Source organism: Lepidochelys kempii, chromosome 1 (assembly GCF_965140265.1).
Source record: "Lepidochelys kempii isolate rLepKem1 chromosome 1, rLepKem1.hap2, whole genome shotgun sequence".
NCBI classification, from domain to species: Eukaryota; Metazoa; Chordata; order Testudines; family Cheloniidae; genus Lepidochelys; species Lepidochelys kempii.
Window position 1 is genome coordinate 259,020,217 of NC_133256.1, and position 19,646 is coordinate 259,039,862.

The 19,646-nt window shown below is 43.5% G+C and overlaps 2 protein-coding genes across 5 annotated transcripts in view; one reads left to right on the forward strand and one right to left on the reverse strand.

Moving 5' to 3' along the window:
- Positions 1-9,173, forward strand: part of SGSM3 (small G protein signaling modulator 3) — a 94,187-nt gene extending 85,014 nt beyond the window's left edge. The window contains exons 24-26 of the transcript XR_012156549.1: positions 5,208-5,297; positions 6,742-6,814; positions 9,102-9,173. The gene's annotated coding sequence lies outside the window, so the exon portion shown is untranslated. The remainder of the gene's footprint in view (positions 1-5,207; positions 5,298-6,741; positions 6,815-9,101) is intronic.
- MRTFA (myocardin related transcription factor A) overlaps positions 1-19,646 on the reverse strand; it is a 180,117-nt gene that overhangs the window by 25,643 nt on the left and 134,828 nt on the right. The gene's annotated exons all lie outside the window — the stretch shown is intronic.

Below are 19,646 nucleotides of genomic sequence, written 5' to 3' on the forward strand. Positions count from 1 at the left end.
CCTCTGGACCCGTGTCCTTTCTGGCCGGTGAAGGCCAAGACGGAAGACTTAGTTTCACTGCTGGAGATGGTCAATGCCATCTTTAAGGAGAGCAGTTTATCAAACTCTCTTAAGGAAGCTGTTGTATGGTATTTACTCAAGGAATCATCTCTTGAGGCTGACAACCTATTATCAAGAATCTAACCTTTTTGATTAATCTTAAGAAGGTTGTGGTGAGAACTCTAGGAGTACCAGATGCTTCTGATTTCCTTGTCCCATGTCAATCTGGGTTCAGACTTTGGAACAGCACATTAATTGCACTGATGATGATAATTATTTATCTTCTCTGGTGCCAGAAAAAGATTAGGTATTCACACTTTATCAGTTGCCTTTGATACTATTGATTACGAGGAGATAATGACTTGCCTACAGACTGTAACAGGCGTTGATGAGGCTTCTTTTGGGCAGTTCTGTTCATTCTGTACTGAGCATTCTTAGAGGGAGGTAGTGGACAGTTCCTGGTCATCCCCAAGGGTTCTTTTGTGTAGTGTCCCATAGGTTCCATTGTGCCTCCCCTCCTACTTAATGTATATATGGGGCCAGTGAGAGAGGTAATGAGGAGACCTGGGCTGCAGTGTTTTCATTATGTTGAAGACAACCAGCTTTCTATTTCACCTGAGCCTACAAGTTATGTCAATTGCTTTACCCAGTGTTTGGTTAAGACTGGGACATAAAATTGAGTTAGCTTACTGAAGCTCCGTCTGGAAAACATTAATGTTGGTGGGTAGGAGTAAGCAACTAGGAGATATGGCTGAAATTGTCCCCCTCATATTGAGAATATGTGTCCACCATTCATCAATAGAGTTTGCAATCCGGGTGGTGTTACTGGATCCCCAACTGCTGGTAGAAGCAGTTTCTAGGACTGTCTTTCTCCCCAGTCTTCATCTGACCAGGAGAACAGTAATTTTTTTTCTACCACCATCCATGTCTAAGATTAAAGAGTGAAATGCTCCCTACATGGATCTACACCTTAAATCAAACCAGAAACTGAAGCTGATGCAGAATATGGCAGCCTACTTAATAAGAAATGTATCTTGCTAGGAGTAAATGATTTGTGCTCTACAATCTGCCCTGGCTGTCTGAGTTTCCAAATGAAGTTTAAGGTATTGATTTTGACCTTTAAGCCCTAAACTGGCTAACATCTTGGTTACTTGAGAGACCACCTCTCTGCCCATATATTACTGTCACAGCTGCACTCAGTCATGGCACTTAAGTTGGCGCTCTCTTCCTATAAAGAGAGGGAGTTGTTGGCAGCGCACATACTAGCAGATAATCTCCACTGTGTCCCTTTGCTCTAAAACAGCCCAAATCATCTGACCGTCAGGACATGCCTCAGGCTCTATTTCTTTACCCAGCATTTTGGAGACAGAGGCCTGGTCTACACTGCAGCTTAAATCGATGTAAGGTGTGAAAAAAATCATCTCCCTGAGCAACGTAGCTTACATCGACCTAACATGGTGTCTACACTGCCCTATGTTGGCAGGAGATGCTCTCCTGCTGACTTACCTTCCACCTCTCAAGGAGGTGGAGTACTGAAGTCAATGGGAGAGCACTCTTTCATCAACTCATCGTGTCTTCACCAGACCCACTAAATTCATGACACTACATCAAACGCAGCAGTGCCAATTTAGCGTGCAGTATAGACAAGCCCAGAGAGTCATGATAAGGGCTGGTACTTATGATAAGGAAGATATTATTTCTTGGATTTTATTTAATCTGTGGTTCATTATTTCCTGAGTTTGTGGTAAGGAACCACTGCTTATCCAATCCTTTTATAGGACTATAACTTAAATTTTTATGGCAACAGTCTCTAGAACCTGGGATAACTGTAATTTTAGTAAATTATACATCAAAATAAATAATAATTGTGATGATTTATGAATGTTTATGTACAGCTTATGTTGCTTGCAGTGTTGGTATAGCTGTGCTGGTCCCAGGATATTAGAGAAACAAGATGGGTGAGGTAAAAATCTTTTACTAGACAAACTTCTGTTGGTGAAAGATGAGCTTTTGAGCTACACAGAGCTCTGCTACACAGACACCTGAAGAAGAGCTCTGTTTAGCTCGAAAGCTTGTCTCTTTCTCCAACAGAAGGTGATCCAATAAAAGATATTACCTCACCCACCTTGTCTCTCTATGTACATCTTATGAATTCCAATTCGATTTTGTTAACTGTCAGTATCCTTATGTTTTTGGCTGTCTTTTACTATATTCTTACATCAAAGCCCTTGTGCTAAGGAGGAAGGGAGGAATGTTGGTGTGTCTGACCTTGAACAGGTTTCAGAGTAACAGCCGTGTTAGTCTGTATTCGCAAAAAGAAAAGGAGTACTTGTGGCACCTTAGAGACTAACCAATTTATTAGAGCATAAGCTTTCGTGAGCTACAGCTCACTTCATCAGATGTGATGAACAACATCTGATGAAGTGAGCTGTAGCTCACGAAAGCTTATGCTCTAATAAATTGGTTAGTCTCTAAGGTGCCACAAGTACTCCTTTTCTTTTTTTGACCTTGAACAGGACAATCATCAGCACCTGAATAGATCACCCCTAACAAAACAAGGGGTAGCTGCAGCCTGGGTGGAGTTCTGCCCAGCTTGTCTAGACAGTGCTAGGATTTTGAGAACTCAGATGTAGACACTGGGGAATTTAGAGGGACTCAGAGCCAGAGGAAGCTTAGGCAGGACAGCACTGACTGCAAAGGTCAGAGAGAGACTGACTAGGATTCAGAGAAGAAGCCATATGCAGGAGCAGGGATTCTGAACTCCTCAAAGGTCTCTGACCTAAGTCAAATAACATTCCAGAGGCGTAAGGAAACTGAGGCAGGTTAATGAAAGTATGCATTTGCTATTTTGTGTAGATCTGTGCATTTCTTGTGCTAGCTAAAGGAATGAGTGATTGGTTTTCTGAATCCTTACAAAGCCTGCATGTCCACCTGCTTTTGTTATCATGTGTCTTTGCACAGATGAAATGCAAACCCAGAGCACCCATGATGTTGGAGCTCTGAGAAAGGATGTGCATAGCTATTGGGGAGTCAGAGGGTGAGGGGTGGCAGCACTGATGTAGGGGGTGTAGGGCACCTGGGCTGCAGGGTCCCTTTTCTACAAATGTGTGACAGAGAACCTGTGCCCAGGAAGCATACCAGTGTTGCCAAGGAAAGAGAGAGTGCTGCAGCCTACTCAGTGCAAGGGAAGCTCAATACCACATAGATCTAGCATGTTGGGACCCAAACACTACAGCTTGTGAGCTACAACAGGGTTGTGTGACAACAATACACCGCAGAACCTTGTCATGGAGCGTCAAGCCCATTCTCTTACACCCACTAAGAACATTCTTTTCGGTTCTGAAGTTTTCTGGTGCAGTGTTGCTCTAGATGAGGGAGAAGTTCATGGTAAGCCGAAAAACCTTAAGTTTTCTCTCTCATCATGGACTTGCTCAACCTAGAGTGTTTGCTCCCTTTGGGAGGCCAATCAAAAATAAGCTACAAAACTACAGTGCCTTATCCCAACATGGAGTATGTGTACAGAGCTAGCCTGTGTAACCATGTTTTCTATTTATCCTTACTCACATGTTCCTTCCGTTTGTTAAACCCACTCACTACATCTTGTCTTATGTTAGATTGTGAACCATTCAGTGCAGGGCATGTCTATTACTGTGCCCCTCTGGTGCCCAGCACAACAGGGCCTTCATTCTGGGCTATGAAAAAATAAAAAGCATAAGGCATCACTGTTTGTGAAGAAGTAGTGGAAAGCTCAGAGATGAGACGTAGGAGAGAAGAAACTCAGGCTGCAAGTCCCCAAGAACCAGCAAAACCAAGATTTTTCCAAAGTGTATAGTACAGAAATGTAAGAGATGTCCCCCCACAGGAGTCTCATTACCTCTACATTCAGTGGGACTATCCTATCAGGAAGAGATATGAACTCCCAAGTCCTTTCTTTATGGCACCCAATAGCCCACAGGACCTGAAACTCACTGGCTGCAGACTGCCACATTTACACTCCAACCACATTAGGAAAATGCCCTGATGTTACCAATGGTTGTCAGTAACGGGTCCCATTGAACTGGTATTAAACGTGGTTTAACTGCTAGAATAGAGGAGATAAATCATTGTCAATACTGTTACAGAAAACATGTTAGACAGCACATTCCACCAGGTTCAGCTTTCTGCAACAGAGTTGTAAATAGTTTTGTCCTATTCCCTCTAATAAGTAACCCATTTTAATATCTGTTGAGGGGAGTCCCGACAAGCCCTTTGCTGACGACCACTATCAAAAGGTCATTTTCCTCTTATAGATTGGCTGGTGAGGAGCTCCAGAAATCCAATACACAGACTTAGAGGTTTTCTTTCGCCTTTCAGTAGGTGGCAGGGATGTCGGTTGTGGATAATTCTGATGCTTCCTTATCAATTCCTAGAGTTGAGATTTTAATCAAAAGCATTAGCCTCTCCATTCTAATACCATTAGCACATAGGAGAAATCCATTCTGGAGATAGAGAATCTCTCCAAGCCTTATTGCTTTCCAATCCCTCCCTCCTTCTCCCACCCTTGAGGCCATGCATTGCAACTACTATCCCGACAGACTGATCTTCAAAAGTCTTCAGTCCCACTCCTCAATTATCTATAGTAATACACAGAACTCCCCTCCCTGCAGCCCAGAGAAGGGAATCCATTTATCCCTCACTGTCTGTCATGTGTGACAATCTGTACCTTTATGTTCACCACTTTTACAAGACTGATAAATTTTGTACAAAGTATGCCTTGTGAGGTATCATTTGAAAATCCATAATCTGCTGAACATTATAATCCCAGTAAAATGTGTGTGGAGACATTATATGTAAAGTTATAAAATTCTACAGTATGATGTTCCTAAGATATAGTCTAAATCTCAGGAAACAGCCACAAACCAGTTCCTCAGAGACAAAAGGCAAACTGATACCTCAGGCAGATGTCAATGAAATTAAATGGGCTATCACCTGGTTGAGTGGCCATTCTTTGGCAGGAAAAAGGGGTGTGAATGAGAATTTTACATCTTGGCAACAAACAGCTGGAAGTTCCAGTCTCCATAGACTGACTGTCTCCTGAACCTCAGCTGCAGATGATTTTTAAAGAAAAGAGAGCTATAAGAAAGGAGAACAGAGGCCTCAAAATATTCCTCCTTTCTCTCTATCCACAGCAACCACATCACCTGATAAACTTCTTTGAACTGAGGGGGGGGAAATCCTGTATGAAAGGAGTTCAGCCAGTAAGACTGCTAAGACGTGTGGTGAGAGAAATCTTTGCTTTGAATTTACTTAACTTGATAAGTTAGGTATTCGTTTGGTTTTATCTTTTATTTCTTTGTAACCAGTTCTGACTTTTATGCCTCATTACGTTTAATCACTTTCTGCAGTTAATAAACTCGGTTTATTGCTTTATCTAAATCAGTGTGCATTTGGATTGAAGTGTTTGGGATAACAAGATTTGTGCATATTATTTTCTACTGATGAAATAACGGACTTGATATGAGCATGTGTTGTCCAGAAAAGGGCTGGGCAGTACAAGATGCACATGTCTGGGAACAAGTCTTGGACTGGGAAGTTGCTGGTGTCACTCTGCAATATAATTCAGGAGTGACTGGCTAGAGCACTCATTGCTCAGCTGGAAGTAATTTACATGCTAGATGCTGTGTGAGAGCAGGCCAGGAGTGGTTGCTCTCACAGCGAAGCAGTGTAAAGGGTACCCCCAGTTGGAAAATTGAGGGGACACTGTTGTTCAACGGTCCAGACTGTACTCTGGGTAATGTCACATCATGTTCCTATGGCATCATACTAGGCTACTACAGCACTCCTGACCTAGGGGATCATGAATCAAATCTTTGTTTTCCATACAGCAGAGCAGACAATGAAAGTCATGCATATCAGCTCAGACTCCATTTTTCATCTCTGTCTTTACTCTGCAGAACCTGAAAGTAAAATTCGGACTTGAAGAGGGGTCAAGGCCACGAAACAGAAAGTCATATCAAAATAGCCAAGTTCCCGTTACCTAGAGTGAGAAATAAGTAGAACTGTGAACCATGTTCATTCTAAGAATGAAACAGTGGGGGAGGAGTTGATCTGATCTAAGAAATGGAGGTCAAAAGTAATAGACAAAACATTTCAGTACACATCCTGTGTTTGCATCTGGGGCTCAGAGATAGACACCAAAGTCAATGCAGGAAAACAGAATAATGAAGGATGTCAAGGTCTTGGATGGTACTCTGTACCCCACCCGTCCAAGGAAATAGATATACTGCAGCACCCCTCCACTCCTATGGGTAATAAGACATGCTGGAGGCTCCTCACATTCTTGCGAGTAAAAACAACAGATGAAAGCCACAACTGGTTTCTAGTCATGTAGCTCTGCAGCACTGGACAGGTACTGAATGCACATGCCCATAATCCCAATATCACACTGGTGGGGGGGAGGGGAGCGAGGTGTCAGGGGGTACGTAGTAATGTCTGAATCCAAAATCAACTGCCAGACAACTGGCAGAGTTAGAAGGAACTAAATACTACAACTCGACTAAAAAACCTTGAAGTGGGAGTTTGAACATTCTGTTTTGCTGTCAAATCAATATGTGGGTGAGGGAAAGATTCAATCTCCCTTTGCTCTGACAAACAAGGCTCCACACCAACCATTTCCTAACACATGTATCTTGTTCTTGTGTCACACCCAAAACTAAACCTCAGACTTGCTGACTTAATTCAAAGCTTCAGGAGAACCAGTAAAGAGCAGCCAGCTGTTTACTTATCTCCTCCTCAGGTATGTCTTGAATTTTTCTCTTCTGTTTATTACCCTCTTGTAAAAAATTAGATAAGAGCCACAAAGATGTTTGATGGTTTCCTTTGTTAGCTCAGGGTGGGGTTCTCCAAGTGCCATCTGATCAGAAACAGAAATCTCTAACCAACCCTTGGGCAGCTGGCTCCTTCTCCTCAACCTCCATCCCAAAAGGCAATCTTATGTCAACCTAACTATGTGAGTGTCTACACTAAAATTTTTCTCCCACCAATGTAACTGTCCTGCTATGCTGACTTAACTAACTTCACCTCCACAAGAGGTATAGAGTCAGTGTAGACACTGCATTGCTTAAGTCTACTGTTACTGGCTTTCAGAAGCCATCCCACAATGCCTCACACTGACAGAACACTTGGTACAAGCACTCCTGGCAAGGACATGCACCACTGATACAAGGAGCGTAGTGTGGATACGCAAAAGCAATTTAATTACTGCAGCAGCTGTATGCAGACATAGCTTAGGTCAACATAATTTTGGAGTGTAGACAAACACAAACACTATTTCTCTCACATTGTGGGAGCTTCAGCACATTAAGGACAGTGATCTCAAAGGAACTCCCAAATCATCTTCACAGCTCATTTCCAAATACAAAGTTAGCAAAAAGACACTGGATATCAACATGCATTAAAAACACCAAGATAGTGGGGAAAAAACCAGGAAAGCTGGAAATGACAGAGAGGTCTACCACCAGTATCCTGTTCCATACCATTCCTTCTCCTACACAACTGCAGGGAAATCAGATGGGACACACACAGTTGATCTTAATGGGTAATTCCCACTCAGGACCTGATCTAAGGGCCACTGAAGTCAATGGAAAATACAACGAGGTGTCCTTATGGCACCTTAGAGACTAACAAATTTATTTGGGGATAAGCTTTCATGGGCTATAACCCATTTCATTAGATGCATCTGATGAAGTGGGTTATAGCCCACAAAAGCTTATGCCCAAATAAATGTGTTAGTCTCTAAGGTACCACAAGGACTCCTCATTGTTTTTGCAGATACATATTAACACGGCTACCCCTCTGAAACCTGAAGTCAATGGGAATCTTTGCATCAGGCCCTCATTGCTCTAGAAGAAGCTGAAACCTCCTGTGCCCACAGTGTATGTGGCAGGGGTGGGAAGAAGAAAGAACACTTCACAATCAAGGGTATAAGCAACTAATAAATGTATACATATTGTACACAAACTGTTAAAATGGAGTTAAGGTTGAGAGTATGTATCAGTAATTTAAGGGTAAAAACCATTTACACGATGTTGCCATTATTCCAAAACCAAGCATTAGAAACTCAGGAAATTCAAAGTTATGGTTATACTTAAAAGAAATCCAAACATGGTAAGGCAAGAAACACAATTAAGGCACCTAAACAGCCTTCACACTGCCCTTTAGCGATGCCATTCAATAATCCTATGATTCATGCATAATAGTATTCATGAACTCTGATTAAATTTAAAGAGATGTTTTTCCCAGCACATTTTTCGTTTGGTGGCAGCACTACAGGACCAAGTTAACATTACAGTAGAACCTCAGAATTTCAAACACCTTGGGAATGGAGGTTGTTCATAACTCTGAAATGTTTGTAACTCTGAACAAAACATTATGGTTGTTCTTTCCAAAGTTTACAACTGAGTAATGACTTAATACAGCTTTGAAACTTTACTATGCAGAAGAAAAATGCTGGTTTTAACCATTTTAATTTAAATGAAACAAACACAGAAATAGTTTCCTTACCTTGTCAAAAAAAATTTAATACTTTCCCTTTATTTTTTTTAATAGTAGTTTATGTTTAACATAGAACTGTCCTGTATTTGCTCTTTTTTTTTTGGTCTCTGCTGCTGCCCGATTGCGTACTTCCTGTTCCAAATGACGTGTGTGGTTGACCGATCAGTTTGTTACACTAGTGTTCATAACTCTGAAGTTCTACTGTATTTGGATACCTTAACTGTGCATTTCTTAGCTTAACATGTTTGGATATCTTAAGTGTAACCTCAACTCTGCACTTTCTGGGTTTATAATAACTGGCTTTGGAATAACTCCGACATCTCCATAATGTTTTTTATCTTTAAGTTACTGATATGTACTCTCAAATTTAACTCCATCTTATCAGTTTTTTGTCTGGGAATGTACTTTGTTTTTAAAAATGTCATACATAAACCGTAAACGATAAACTCAAAGAAAACATTACCATGAAATATTTCTAATGACTTGAAGATGTGTAGTACAAACTTTAAATTTTTAATTTTAACTTTTAGGAACAGATTCATCAACACACCAAAGCAGCACAAACCAGTCAGAGAGCACCAACCAGTTAAGCTGGGTTTATAGCTGCTCTGCAGCACTTGAGCAACACAAAGCAGGTAAAGCATATTAGTGAATCTGGCCCTTAATTTGCAACTGTCTTATTGGTTCAGAGGGCTGGGTTAGCGAGACTGGCATTACATGAAGGGAAGACTAGGGCTTGGGGGGAATGACTCCAGAAGTCCCACCGTCTTTGTGGTTTAGGTGTTCCCCCAGCAATGCTGCCTCAATGTACAATGAAGCCGAGCCAAGACAAGTGGCATGAGTAGCCTTTCCAGCACTAATATCCAAAACTAGAAGAGGAGTACTTGTGGCACCTTAGAAACTAACAAATTTATTTGAGCATAAGCTTTTGTGAGCTACAGCTCACTTCATCGGATGTGAGCTGTAGCTCACGAAAGCTTATGCTCAAATAAATTTGTTAGTCTCTAAGGTGCCACAAGTAACCTTTTCTTTTTGCGGATACAGACTAACACGGCTGCTACTCTGAAACCAAAGCTAGAATGTAGCCACGGAATCTTTAGACACCAGTGACACTTGGGCCCAGTATTCTACTAATGAGAACTCGACACATTGTGTCTCACTTCCCCTTATACACTATGTCTACACCGAAAGCACTTCAGCAGCACAGCTGCAGATAACCTGCTGTAGGGTGGACATTTTCTAAGCAATGGAAGGGGTTTTACTGTCACTGTAGTTAATCCAGCCCCTCAAGAGGCAGTGCCTAGGTCAATGCAAGAATTCTTCCATCGACCTAGCAGCATCTATGCCAGGGGTTAGGTCGGCTTAACTACATATCGCAGCCATATAGCTAGGTCAACCTAAATGTTAGGTGCAGGCCAGGCCCAAGTATTTTCAACCAACAGAATTGTAACATACAAATTAGCTGCAGAGGAAGGGTGGTAGATGGCTGAGATAAGTTTGATGTCAATTACTTCAGTTGTTGATCTGAACCAGTCTTTAGCATACACAACAGCAAATAGGTAAAATAATAATTAAAAGCTTAATTACAACTTAGTTTCTTTAAAAGATAGCCTACACAGAAGATTTCAATTCATTTTAACTGTTTGAAAAGTTTGATGTGTGTATGTTATTCCACTGTTAAAATGATTAGGAACAAAGAAAAACCTGACAGTGCTAAGTTTCTTTAAAAACTCAGCTTTTAGTTAATTTGAACACAAATCAATTAACAAATCTATTTGTCAGTTCCCAGAAAATTCATTCTGTACTTTAAGAGTGCTGCAATTTTGTTGAGAATATGATGTATTTTTCCATACAAAACAAAGAGGTTGAATCCATATTTAAGTGCAAAACAGAAAACATTACCTATGATCACAACCAGACCCTCTAAAATGAATAAGCATCACTTTAATTAAACATTTCATCTCATTTATAGAAGAGATACAGAATTGGAAATAAATGTCTGCTTCCATTAACTCTTGGTATGCAGTGTGCATTGCTAAAAACCCTCAGAGTTTAAAAAATTAAGAAAGGGTCAGGAAGGACACCTATAGCTTTTCAGTTTCCAAATGAGCGGGGAAGGGTGAGGAGGCTCTCTGACAGGAATCCTTTGATTCATCCATTCTTGGACCAGACTTTACGTCTGTCCCTTTGATGAATAATCTCTCCTCTGCCCAAACAAATATTTCTGCCAACTTGGCAAAATGCCTGGGCAAAAAAAAATTAAAAAGTCCATTCCCAGCCTCTGTCACAAAAAGCAAAGATCTGAACAAGCAAAAAGAAAAAGTTTTGCTTGCAGAAGGGCTGTCCAGAGGAGGAGTGGGTTGCATTGCCCGGGGAGGGGGACCCCAGAGAATTCTGTCCAGTCCCCCTCAAAGGTAATTTCCATACATGATTTTATTGCCCTGGACTATGCCTCTTTGGAAAGCAGTCTGTATTTATACATTTATTGCTTTGTTACAGGGACATCTAAGAGTCAATTGCCGCCTATGGAATCCTTGAATTCATCCTCCGCTTCCTATAACTCCAGTGAGGAGAAAGCTGAGTAAGTTGCAGATTTTCACCGGCAGTGAACTAAATCACCAAGCATGTTTTATTAATCAAGGAAGGTACAAATGCATACAACTCAATGTTTGGTTGTATTTGTTTAAAATGGAAATGAACAGGCATACCAGATACAGCCCTTAGGCTCCTGGCAAGTTGTCAATGTAGCTCTCAGTGTAATGTACAGACTCTCCCCGCACACCCAAGGTCAGACTCAGAGGCAGGATGCAGCATGTTTTAAGAGATGTGATCAGAGTCAGAGATATGGCGAAACGCCCCACCCCATGCCCCGAGAAGCAGACAAGCTAAAAGTGAACTGCAGCACAAAAAGTAAAAATGAGTTAATTCCAAATTTCTGTGCTATGTGCTGCTAACCGGACCATGTTGAGGGGAGGGGGATTTCAGAACAGAAATAAATCTGAATTAGCCATTAAAAAATTCTTTTGTTTGGTCTGGTACTTCTTGATTCTTGCAGCTCTCTCAAAATATGACATCACAAATACCAGCAGTCTCACTGCAACCTCTGGTATTTGTAATTCTGGGTACAATAAGTGAACCAGGAAGTGCCAAGAAGATTTCATAGAGCAAATAAAGCATTTTGAAAGGTTAAAACTTCCATACCATAGGTTCCCCACAGCCTGGTTACTAACAACATTCAGTAGATAAATCTGGGATTAACTCAGTTTTTATTTTTGCTTTATACTCCACCTTAAGGAAAAGAAAGATACCAGCTTGCAGATCTTTACATCTCTCCTGTTTAGTGAGGAATGAAAGACAAACTAGGTGAAACCCTTACACTACTGACAAGTTTTCAGTGTGGCTCTCAGTGTAATGTACAGATTCCCGCCACAGTCTCTTTGATCAGGAGAGTCATAAATGGGGCAATATGGTAGATACTTGTTTATTATCCAAATATATTTGGCACGTTATAATAAAGAAAATAAAGACAGCTCTTGCTTCAAAGAATTTATATCTAAAGTACTGGGTGTGATCAGAGCATACTGGTAGCATATGTCTGTAACATGAGCATAATCCACTTTCAGGGGATTAAAGCAGTTAATAATTCCTTTGGAATTTAAACTATAGTATTTTAGACAACAATCCTGCAATGAGGGATACAGTGCCCTAGTTGCAAAATCTCTTGTCTCTGAGAATCTGAAATGGAGCATGAGAACACCCAGGGATCCATCCCTATATTCCAGAATATAGTTGGAAACTGGAAACAATGACACCAAAGCCCCATCAGCGTAAAACTGTAAACTGGATCAGAGTGGTGATGTTCTAAATTGCACAGAACAGAGAGCCAATGTGCAGCAATGTAATAAAGTGAGTGGAGTCACCCAGAACACACACTCCTTCCATTCTGGATAAGATACACCCAACACTCAGTTTCGGGGCTAGTGGGCTCCATTCTCAATCAGCTTCCATAATCTGTGCAAACAGTTTGAAGGAGAACAAAAGGTGAGACAATAGGCGTTAGGATTAAGCCTGGTGGATGGGGAGGAAACTGATGTCAGACAAATTCCTGCATAAACTGTCAGAGGAGAGCAAAGCTGGTAAATCCCATGAATCTTTGTTCACTCACCCAGTTGCCAGCAGTAGCTAGAGGGGCATTAAACAGACATGGACGGATTATTTCCTTTGGGCTGGACTGTCCTTACATCCATTCTATCCACTTAAGACATTTAAAACACACCAATACACCAGTGGAATAGTCAGAGTCGACTATCAAAGTTGGCTGAAATAAGACCCCTATTAAGGAGGAGGGAGAAAGAAAACTGCCCCTCAGGCTCTGCACTGCAGCTGTCAACCAGAATAATGCCTTCTCTGATACTAGGATATGTCTACACTGGCAGAGTGACAGCGCTGCTCAGACAGCGCTGAAGGGAAACCGCTGTTGTGTGTTCAGCTGCGTGCACAATAGCGTGTTCACACTTGCGGCACTTGCAGCGGTATTCGGAGCGGTGCACCCTGGGCAGCTATCCCACAGAGCATCATCTCCTCTTCTTCTGCTGCTAAGAGCTGTGGGAAGGCGGAGGGTGTGGTGGGGCATCCTGGGTCCTGTCCAAATACCCCATGATGCATTGCTTCGCATCCCAGCAATCCCTGTGCTTCTGTCCGCATTTGGCACCATCTTTCAACGGTTTATGTACTGCGTGCTCTGCCTCTTCGGTCTGCAGGAACAGATCCTGAACTGTTGACTAGTATGCTGCTCCCACTGACCAACACGTCATGAGTGGCAGTGGCATTATTCCTTAAACTACAAAGGTAAGAGGAGTGCGACATTGATCTCGCCACACGTACTGGCTACGACACGAGATTGCTTGTGGCATTCATGGAGGTGCTGACCACAGTGGAATGCCGCTTTTGGGCTCGGGAAACAAGCACTGAGTGATGGGATCACATCGTCATACACGTCTGAGATAACAAGTAGTGGCTGCAGAACTTTCGGATGAGGTAAGCCACATTCATGGGACTGTGTGATGAGCTCGCCCCAGCCCTGCAGCGCAAGGACATGAGAATGAAAGCTACCCTGTCGTTGGAGAAGCGCGTGGCGATTGCACTGTGGAAGCTGGCTACTCCAGACTGCTACCGATCGGTTGCACTACTAATTGCATTCTGCTCCGAAAAACAGACACTCTGGGCAACGTGCATGACTTTGTGGATGGCTTTGCACAAATGGGCTTCCCTAACTGTGGAGGGGCGATAGATGGCATGCATATTCCAATTCCGACACCAGACCACCTAGCACATTAATCAGAAGGGGTATTTCTCTATGGTTCTCCAGGCACTTGTGGATCACTGTGGGCGTCTCACGGACATTAACGCAGGCTGGTCCGGAAAGATGCATAACACACAGCGTTCTTTCGTAACACTGGCCTGTTCAGGAAGCTGCAAGCAGGGACTTTCTTCCTGGACCAGAAGATCACCGCAGGGGAACTCAAAATGCCCATTGTGATCCTAGGAGACCCCGCCTACGCCTTAATGTCATGATTTATGAAGCCATACACAGGGCAATTTGACAGCAACAAGGAGCAGTTCAACATCAGGCTGAGCAAGTGAAGAATGACTGTTGAGTGTGCTTTTGGCCGTTTAAAAACCTGTTGACGCTGCCTATATGGGAAGCTGGACCTGGCCAATGACAATATTCCTATGCTTATAGCCGCATGCTGTACACTCCATAATATTTGTGAAGGGAACGGTGAAAGCTTCACTCAGGGCTGGACCGCTGAGGCTCAGCACCTCGAGGCTAAATTTGAACAGCCAGAAATCAGGGCTATTAGAGGGGCACAGCGAGGGGCCGTAAGGATCAGGGATGCCTTGAGGCAGCAATTTGAAGCTGAAAGCCACTAATATTTGTTGCTATGCTTGAGAGTGCAGTCCTTGTAATACTAGGAGGTTATTGTGATTGGTGCAGATGATGCAATATGAAGGTTTAAGGTAACTGCCTGTTGCTTTGCAGGGCTCTGTTTGCTTTCAATTAATAGAATAAAGATTGCTTTCAAACCAACACAATTCTTTTATTAAAAACAACTGGAGGAGAGCGACAACAACAACAAAAAACACATCAGAACTGAGCGGGATGGGAGGTCCCAGGAGGAAGTGGGATCCTGGGATGGTTAAAGATTTGTGTATGTACAGGGATCATATCCAACCTTCTCCTTTGGAGTACAGTGCAGCAGGTATTGTACTTCAACAGGGATAAACTGCAGAGGGACTGGTGTTGAGTGCAGTGGGTACTGGGAGTCCGCAGGGCTGGATTGTGATGGGGGAGGAGTGGAATGCTGCAGGTACAGACTGGAGCCAGGAGGTTGATAAGAGTGTTTTGACAGTATCCGGGGGCTACATGGGAAAGAATTTTGCGACAGCAGCTGCACGGGAGAGCAGGCACATAGTTGCTCAGTTTGCAGTGCTAATATCGCCTGGAGCATGTCTGTTTGGCGCTCCATAACTTTTGAGAGCCACTCCGTGGCTTCATTTTGGCGCGCCATGTTCTCCTTTTGGTCCCTCTTCTTGCTGTCCTGCCACTCCTTCAATTCCTGTTTTTCGGCCACGGAGTGCATCATAACCTCACACAAAGTCCTCTTTAGTTCTTCGTGGCCGCTTTCTAATTCTGCACAGCCATTCAGCCGGCGATAACAGAGGGAGGTTGGGCTTCCACGGTCCTCTCTGTGAAGCCAAAACACAACATTTTATAGAAGCAGTATTTTTTGCAACACATAGAACACTGCTTCAGTGATTTAAAACACAGCCAGTATTCACACCTGTCACTAATTGGCTGACCCCAGGCAAACACACATGAGCCACAAGATCACCAAAATGGTGAGCAGCTGCAGGGGCAGGGTAAATCAGTGTTCCCGGTCCCTACTGTACACTGGGCACATGGCTCTTGGGGAGAGCCAGCACTGTAGGGGGGCCTGATAATCATTCCTGTCCCCACATTTTCCACACGCTGAGTTCATTATGGAAGATATCTCGCAGCAGAGGGTGAGCAGAGAATCAAGGGAGGGTCTTCTCCAAGACTGCAGCTTCTGCCCTGGCCCTTATGCGGCTTGCCTGTGTGCAGCAATGGTGCAGTGATGGCAGAGTGGCGTGGGAAAGTTACCGTTAATGGGGCAAGAAACAAAGCAGTTCTGCCAAAGAACCTGCGGCAGCGGATTGCCCAATGTCTCCATGAGAGTTTCCTGGAGATCTCTGAGGCAGATTCTTGTGAGGGAGTCAATCAACACCCTGTTCTGCCACTCAGACCAGGCATGTGGTGTTATGCGCATCATAGAGACACAAGCCTGATTTCTGTAACCCTCCTGCTCCTAACAACTCGCTTCAGTGATTCCCAAAATCAAATCCACTTACCGGGGCTTCTCTCCTGTTTGTGCTTTGTCAAGATCCAACAGCTGTGGCTGGCTAGCCTCCTCCGGGGTAGAAAAGAGCTCTGGGATGCATGCATCTCTGACCTCCGAGTTGTCCTCTGCCTCTGGGTCCCCCTCCCCCTCCTCGCCCAAGATTCCCTCCTCCTGGCTTGGTCCACTCTCGACTGGCACACGAGCCACTGAAGTATCCACAGTGGACTTTACAGTGGAGGTGGGTCGCCATAGAGTATCACGTCCACCTCTTTACAAAACCGGCAGCTCATGAGCTTAGCACCGAAGTGGCGATTTGCCTCCCACACCTTGTGGTAGGCGTTCAGCAGCTCCTTCACTTTGACCTTACACTGCAGTGTGTCCCAGTCACGGCCCCTTTCTGTCATGCATCGTGAAATCTGTCTGTAGGTATCATCATTCCTACGGCCGGAGTGCAGCTGGGACTGGACAGCCACCTCTCCCCAAATGCTGATGGGGTCCAGCAGCTCGGCATTGCTCCAAGTGGGGGATCGCCTGGTGTCTGAAGCAGGCATGGCCACCTGGAAAGACGGGCTGAGACCACTGTCTGCATCACCGAGCAAACAGGAAGGGAAGTTCCAAAATTCCAAAGGAATTTATGTGGTAGGGATGATAGTTGGTCACCTGAGGGCAGGGCAGTAGAGTCCAAACCAATGACCAGAGAGGCAAGAACAGGCATTGTGGGACACCTCCTGGAGGCCAACTGCAGCACGGTAATCAACCAGGGTGTCGCTGTTGCCCTGGCACAGAAAGCTGTACGCCTCTCATCAGGGTTTTTGTTTGTTTTGTTTTGTAAACACAGTGCTGCAACTGCGCAGTTTCTGCGCACTAAGTGGCTTGGCAGTGTGTACACCTCAGGAGTAACAACACAGAAACCTGCTTTACTTCACAGAAACTTGCCAGTGTAGACAAGGCTTTAATCACAAAAGGGGGCTATAGAGAAGCATGAGACACTCGCCCACAGAAGGTGTTCTTTCTCATCAGCATTGCTGGCTCTTTAATGCCTGTCCTTAGAGAGGACAACAGACTGGTTTTCTCGCAGGATTGTGTAAGACACTAACCACAAGGCAACTGGTCCTGCTCTGGCTACAGTTTACAATTGATTTGTACGTGTTACTAGTAGCCAGAGATCAAAATCTACACTAATACAAAGTGCATGTAAAACCAGAGCTTTGACCCTTTTAGTAATTAAGAGATCCCACAGCACATTTTGCAAGGCAGACTGTTGGCTCAGGTATATTGGGCCAAATATCTTCTCCATAACATTTTTGCTGTTTTAACTGACATTTTCTACACGTCCTCAGATACATAAAGTTGTTTGGTTCTATTAAGTAGATGCTGCTGTGACGTTACACCCCATATTCCTCATAGGAATATGGTTATGATATGAATATGGCCTAACTAAGATATATTTTACGCAGGATGGGTCTTGTAAGGTATCATCGGAAAGGTTATAATTTACTGAATATGATTATCCAATTTGTATGCTTGTATCATTTCAGTATCTGAAGTTAGGAATACTGACTATGTAACAATTACAACTGTGTGTGTATTTGGGAAACACTCACCACACAGCAGGCCATCAGCTTTAATGGGCCATTAGGAAGAAACAATAAGACTTTAAAAATACTAAACACTATCTTGTATCAAGGGGTAGCTATGTTAGTCTGTATCCACAAAAACAACAGGGAGTCTGGTGGCACCTTAAAGACTAACAGATTTATTTGAGCATAAGCTTTTGTGGGTAAAAACCTCACTTCTTCACATGCATGGAGTGAAAGTTACAGATGCAGACATAAATATACTGACACATGAAGAGAAGGGAGTTACCTCACAAGTGGAGAACCAGGGTTGACAGGGCCAACTCGATCAGGGTGGATGTAGTCCACTCCCAATAATTAGATGAGGAGGTGTCAATTCCAGGAGAGGCTGCCTCTGTAGTAAGCCAGCCACTCCCAGTCCCTATTCAAGCCCAAATTAATGGTGTTAAATTTGCAAATGAATTTTAGTTCTGCTGTTTCTCTTTGAAGTCTGTTTCTGACGTTTTTTTGGTTCAAGTATAGCTACTTTCAAATCTGTTATAGAATGTCCAGGAAGACTGAAGTGTTCTCCCACTGGCTTTTGTGTGTTACCATACCTGATGTCCAATTTGTGTCCATTTATTCTTTTACATAGGGACTGTCCGGTTTGGCCAATGTACATGGCGAAGGGGCATTGCTGGCACATGATGGCATATATCACATTGGTAGACATGCAGGTGAATGAGCCTCTGATGGTGTGGCTGATGTTGTTGGGTCCTCTGATGGTGTCACTAGAGTAGATATGGTGAAACAGTAGGCAACGAGGTTTGCTACAGGGATTGGTTCCTAGGTTAGTGTTTCTGTGGTGTGGTGTGTAGTTGCTGGTATTTGCTTCACGTTGGGGGGCTGTCTCCCAAGGTCTGTGAGAGTGAGGGATCGTTTTCCAGGATAAGTTGTAGATCGTTGATAATGTGCTGGAGAGGTTTTAGCTGGGGCTGAACGTGATAGCCAGTGGTGTTCTGTTATTTTCCTTTTGGGGCCTGTTCTGTAGTAGGTGATTTCTGGGTACCTGTCTCGCTCTGTCAGTCTGTTTCCTCACTTCCCCAGGTGGGTACTGTAGTTTTAAGAATGCTTGATAAAGATCTTGTAGGTATTTGTCTCTGTCTGAGGGACTGAAGCAAATTCGGTTGTATCTTAGGGCTTGGCTATAGGCAATTGATCACGTGATGTGTCCTGGATGGAAGCTGGAGGCATGTAGGTAAGTATAGCGGTTAGTAGGTTTCCGGTATAGGGTGATGTTTATGTGACCATCACTTATTTGCACTGTAGTGTCCAGGAAATGGATCTCTTGTGTGGACTGGTCCAGGCTTAGGTTAATGGTGGGGTGGAAATTGTTGAAATCCAGGTGGAATTCTTCAAGGTCCTCCTTTCCGTGGGTCCGTATGATAAAATTCATTTGCAAATTTAACACCATTAATTTGGGCTTGAATAGGGACTGGGAGTGGCTGGCTCATTACAGAAGCAGCTTTGCCTCTCCTGGAATTGACACCTCCTCATCTATTGTTGGGAGTGAACTACATCCACCCTGATCGAATTGGTCCTGTCAACACTGGTTCTCCACTTGTGAGGTAACTCCCTTCTCTTCATGTGTCAGTATATTTATGTCTGCATCTGTAACTTTCACTCCATGCATGTGAAGAAGCGAGGTTTTTACCCACAAAAGCTTATGCTCAAATAAATCTGTTAGTCTTTAAGGTGCCACCAGACTCCCTGTTGTTTTTGTAAACACTATCTTGGACTTCTAGTAATTTTCCACTAAAAAGGGGGGGGGGGGAAGGAACGACTGTCAAGACTAGGAAACAAAAGATTCCCACCTTCATCTTTTTTAAGGCTGGGGAGTAAGGCAAACAGACTCTTCTCCATTGCCTTCCTGCCCAAGAAGACAGGCTGCTGAAAGCACCTGAAGAGACAAAGGAACTAAACTGAGGGAAAGGCAAGGGCTGAATCTAGACTGAGGCTATGGCTACACTATGAGGCTTTTAGAGAGACAGCCATGCTGCTAAAAGGCACGCAGTATAACTGCTCTTTGTCGGCA